This window comes from Carassius gibelio, chromosome B16 (assembly GCF_023724105.1).
Source record: "Carassius gibelio isolate Cgi1373 ecotype wild population from Czech Republic chromosome B16, carGib1.2-hapl.c, whole genome shotgun sequence".
Lineage (NCBI taxonomy): Eukaryota > Metazoa > Chordata > Actinopteri > Cypriniformes > Cyprinidae > Carassius > Carassius gibelio.
This window is the reverse complement of record NC_068411.1, coordinates 29,396,108-29,402,261: the sequence shown is the minus strand read 5'-3', so window position 1 is coordinate 29,402,261 and position 6,154 is coordinate 29,396,108.

Sequence of the window (6,154 nt, the reverse complement as noted above, 5' to 3'; positions counted from 1 at the left end):
ACCAATGATGAGGATTTACTATGAAAAATACTGATCACTAACACTTTTTCATTACTGTCTCTTGTTTTATGTCTCTTAATCTGTCCATTTCGTTTCACTGTTGGTGTTTAAGTCTCTTTAGTCTTTGCAGGGTTTACAAGCTCAAGTGAAAGCTGAAAACAAATAGGAATGAGACTGAATGGTATGTACATTACAATTTTGAGTCATAATGTTTGAATAAACTAAAAAACTGACTACGCTTTTGGACTCTACTATGAAAAACCTGTAAAAAAATAAATAAAAAACAATCTTGATCTGAGCCTTTGAGTAAAATTCAGCAAATGTCTGTAATTTTCTCTCGGTAAGCTTCAATAGCTAGGATTCATTTTGCTGTACTGATAGAGTAAATCAATTTCAAACGCCTGGATTTCCAGACGATTGCATAATAATGATGACCTGCCGCTTGTGAAATCACTGTATTTACAGTGTGCTTTTCATCGCTCTAGCCACTTGAGGCCTGTTGAATGATGAAATTGGGTCTCGCTCTGTTGCTCCGTGGCTTTGTATTGCTCAGGGGCGTGCATGGGCTCATGATAATATGGCATCCAGGGACCGTGTGTCTGTGAGAATGGAGGAGGCTTTGGTCTCAGCACTTCCTCTCTCACACCCTGTCAGGGCTGAATGTCAGGGCCACACTCTGTGCCGAGTGTCTTTGTCATGCTAATGGAGGGTGTAAACTCCCCTCATTCCCCCTCTTCCTTTAGTCCTTCAGTCCACTCACTCACTTCAGTCTAGTTTTTCCATTGCATTTGAAAAGGTTTCACATATACACAACGATTTCGCGTTTGCACACATCCACGAAAGCGACCAAAAACGCTGTATTACGTATGCCAGGCCAGTAGTTGGCGCTGTAACCTTTTTAGTAAAAAGTACCCAGTGTTTCCCACAGCCTTACACTTTATTGGTGGCGGCACTCCCCTGCCCCCATATTTGCACACACACACACACACACACACACACACACACACACAAACACACACATATATATATACATGTACGTAAATATAAATGCAAATACGTTTTCTGCCAGCAGGACGCTTTAAGAGCGGGAGAGACGGAGGTTTCTCCGGTAACGTCTGTAAAGCAAAGCTGAGCTCACAAACGCTGCCTTATCAAGCATTACGTTACATGCAAAATTAAATGAAAATGAAATTGAAAATTTTGTAAATACAGTTGGTTTCCTTTTTAAATACAGTGACACCCGCACCAGTTTTGATTTTGAAACGTGCAGTGCTCATGTTTATTCATTGAAGTCAAAGTCTTTTGGAAAATGTATTTGTGGTGGTCAGGTTTGATATTGTGGTGGCCCGCCACAAATAAATCAATGTGTGGGAAATCCTGGTACCTGTAGGGAAGTGTTGATTATGTTGTATATGATGCGTTGGTGAAGTTAAGCCAAACTTTGCTGAAGAAGCGTTAGCAAACTCTTGAGCAGCAACAACAGAACCACGTACTCCGCCATTATTGTATGTGTTTAGATCTATCTGTCTATCTGTCTATCTGTCTGTCTATCTATCTATCTATCTATCTATCTATCTATCTATCTATCTATCTATCTATCTATCTATCTATCTATCTATCTATCTATCTATCTATCTATCTATCTATCTATCTGTCTGTCTGTCTGTCTGTCAATCTATCTATCTATCTATCTATCTATCTATCTATCTATCTATCTATCTATCTGTCTGTCTGTCTGTCAATCTATCTGTCTGTCTGTGTCTGTCTGTCAATCTATCTATCTATCTACCTGTCTATCTGTCTGTCTGTCTGTCAATCTGTCTATCTGTCTGTCTGTCTGTCTGTCTGTCTGTCTGTCTGTCTGTCTGTCTATCTATCTATCTATCTATCTATCTATCTATCTATCTATCTATCTATCTATCTATCTATCTATCTATCTGTCTATCTGTCTGTCTGTCAATCTGTCTATCTATCTACCTGTCTATCTGTCTGTCTGTCTGTCAATCTGTCTATCTGTCTGTCTGTCTGTCTGTCTGTCTATCTATCTATCTATCTATCTATCTATCTATCTATCTATCTATCTATCTATCTATCTATCTATCTATCTATCTATCTATCTGTCTGTCTGTCTGTCAATCTATCTGTCTGTCTGTCTGTCTGTCTATCTATCTATCTATCTATCTATCTATCTATCTATCTATCTATCTATCTATCTATCTATCTATCTGTCTGTCTGTCAATCTATCCGTCTGTCTGTGTCTATCTATCTATCTATCTATCTATCTATCTATCTATCTATCTATCTGTCTATCTGTCTGTCTGTCTGTGTCTGTCTGTCTATCTATCTATCTATCTATCTATCTATCTATCTATCTATCTGTCTGTCTGTCTGTCTGTCTGTCTGTCTGTCTGTCTGTCTGTCTGTCTGTCTGTATCTATCTATGTCTCTGACATTCAGCGACATTGTGTAAAGATCTCCTTTTGTGTTCAGTGGAAGAACGTGTGGGTTTGAAGAACAGAAACTTGATGAAGGTGAGTTGTATTTTCATTTGAAATGCTCTGTTCCTTCAAAATTCACGTGAAACTCGAAGGCCTGTTTACTTCCATCATTGACTCATTGACACCTGCCAAGCTGTGAGATGTGTTACATCACTGGCTTTATCAGACAGGCCTTGGGCTGAGGAAGGATTCAGACAAGAATAGGACAGTGTGAATTAACAGTGGCTTTCATGGATGAATTCCCAGAGGGCTTTTCTGTGTTAGCTGTGCAGATGCATGGGTTACCTACACATAAATGGATCTGTGCATCTGTAAACTTTATTAAAGAACGTATGGAAATGACAAACAAAGCAGGCTGCAATTAATGGACATCATCTTTCATTTTTCTCAGACATAGCCTTGCAAGAAGCTTGATATTTATTTTAACAGGCAACCCCGGCTATGAGCCTCTGCCAAAATAAGAACGCCCATGTTTCTATTAAAAATACCGGAGAGTGAATTTCATGGGGCTTATGTGTTCAGTCATGTACAAAGGGACCTGTATTAAGGAAGTCTCCTGAGGCGTTTTGTGGGTAATATGCTCATTTGAGACGGTTCCAGACCCCACGGACAAAGCAAAATGCCTACCTTTCACAATACAATGGCTTTACGGTGTAAAAACATCAATGTTTACATTATGTAATGACCGAACACAGCCGTAAAGAGTGTGTAAATGATTATTACATTAATCCTGCATGGTTTTGTGAGGTATGCAGCGTTTACCTGCTCTGATGGAGTCAGTGTGTCTGGAAACACAAATCATCATGGAAATAAGTATGCAATAAAGCACTCGAGGCTGTGTATTACAGTGATTTTACAAGAGGCATGAGTTACATTTTTGTTTATATAGTGGTCTTATAAAAGACAACAATGTGCATTTAATTTTGAGTAAAGAAATTATTTTAAATATGTCAAAAATAAATGACATAACATTACTGTGTTCAATCTTCATGTTATTGTCATGGTACATGTCAGTATTATGTACTTTTATAGGGTTAGTTAAATTTTTTTTAATTAGCTTTTGTTGGTTATACTGAATATATATATATTTTTTGTTTTTATTCTAAATTTACATTAAGTATTAGTAATTTATTTATAATTTATAAATTAATTTATAGTTTATACAAACTGTTTTATTTGATCTAATTATCCAATAATTCAATTTAAACATATTTTAGTTAGTTGCCAAGACATTTTATTTTATAAAGATTTCTATAAAAAAAATTGTATTGTATTTCATCTTTATTTCACTTTTCAACAATTTTCAACTGAAAATTATTTTTAATAATAAGAATAAAATATGGTGTTAATATGTCATAAGATAAAAGCTATTATCATGGTACACTTCAAAAAAAAACATGGTATTACCAAACGTCCAGTCATCATGGTATTACCATGGTACATAGTTTGTGTTTTTATATCTTATTGTATTTCTTAATATTTTGAATTAACTTGTATATTATATTATATTATATTATATTTTATTATATTATATTATATTATATTATATTATATTATATTATATTATATTATATTATATTATATATTTATTTAGATTAAGTTTAAGTAATTTATTAATCTTTCTTTTTAGATTTATCTTTATCCGTAATTGATTTTCATTTCAGTTTTAGTAGTTAGTAAACTTTAGCAGATACAATTATTATTATTTTATTTTTTTGCATATTGCATATTGCATATCAGACATCTATATTTTATAGTATTTCAGCTTTTATTTCAATTAATGAAAATATTTTTATTTTAGTTAATAGTAATAGCACTGTCACATGTCCATGAACTTGTGATAATGTCATAATTTATATATATATATATATATATATATATATATATATATATATATATATATATATACACACACATATACACACACTGTTATCTTTTTTTTTTTTTTTTTAAAGCACCAAAAAATACACCAAAAGTCTATGGGTGATACACACAGCATCAGATGAGTATGACAGGAATTACTGGTCTAGTAGCCCACAGGGAATCAATCTGAAATGTGATCACAAGGTGGCGCTCTTACACTGTCAGTGTCTGATTCCTCTTGCATCTGTCTTCATATTGCAGGTTCAGCAGCTGATTGAGTCATTAGGCTCTCAGATGATGGTGATGTCACATCTGCTCACTGAGGTGAGGACATCAGGCCAGAGTTCAGCAACACACACCATCTAAAGAAATCACTTACTTTTAAAATCATGAGTGTGATTCTGAATCAGCTACAGGATGCTTAGTTGAAATCACAGGAAATGCAATTTATTTGAAATCCAATTCAAAGCAATTCATCATTCACATGTTTATTTATTTTTTGTGGCAAAACAAATAATGAACTATTTGAACTAGTTATGTTTATAAAAACAGATTCTAAATTTAGTTTGATTTAAACAACTAACTCATTTTAATGTCTTATTTTCTGATAACTTAATATTTAAATTTAAATGTATTGATCTGATATATATAAATACCTTAAAAAGCAGTTCTGTTACTAAATTGTTCCAATTTAAAGTCTTCAGATATGAGCCAAACATCTATAAAAATACAAATAATTTATGCATTAAAATAAATAATATATATTAAACATACATTTTTACATTTATTTTATTTTTAGATATTGTTTTGACATTATGCAGAACTTCACTTTAATTATAGTTCCTTAAATTCAAATTGCACTCACAGTTCTGCATCCAGTTTGACACCTCAATAAAAAAAAAAAAAAAGATAATCTAAAAGTCACATGTAATTTATTTTTGAATGTTGCATAATCCTGGTGAGATGCTTTGATTCTGTGATGACAAAAGCTTGAAATACAAGAGATCCTTCTAGATTCACAGAGGAACGTAAGACAAACACCTGAAGGATGAAAGCAGACTCTGACGGTAATGTGGCTCTTTGGAAAGAGAAATGAAAGATTCTTAGCAGGGAGACTCTGCTCTGTTGTCTCTCGGGAGGAATGAATCTGTCACCGCTGTCACCGTTACTTGATTTAATGAGATAATGCTTTTTTTCCCCCTCCAAACAACTCCAACCTAAAAGTGCTGTAAGGGAGTTTTTATGGATTGGCTGGCAGAAAGTGTCCCAGCGGTCTGACAGATATCAGTGAAAGCTGTCTCTGTGACAGAACGACACTCTTTAAAGCTCACAAAACAACCTGAACGTTTAGCCAATCAGAGGAGTTTGAGTTTGAGCACTTTCTGTCTGTCAATCATGTCGAGCGTTCAGCTTCCAGAGCGTTTCGTAGGTAATGCATCCTTTCTGAAGTCCTGCCAATTGTTAACGGTAATTAAACTGAATGTAATTGAAATGTAATTTATTCATAATCCCATGTCAACATGACCAGGTCACAATCCATCCCACAAATTACATATAATTAGACATTTTGCTCAAAATGAAGCGCATTTTAAGACTCTTGCATAAATTACCCGGACATTATTTTTATCACAAGTTATATTTTTTACTTGCTACTGTACAAAATATTAATATTTGTTAACATATATTACATAATATTTATTTTAATCATCATAACTTAAATACACTACAATGGAAATTCCTTTTTTTAGTAAATTAAATCTGAAAAAAGCAAAAATACACTACAATAGAAATT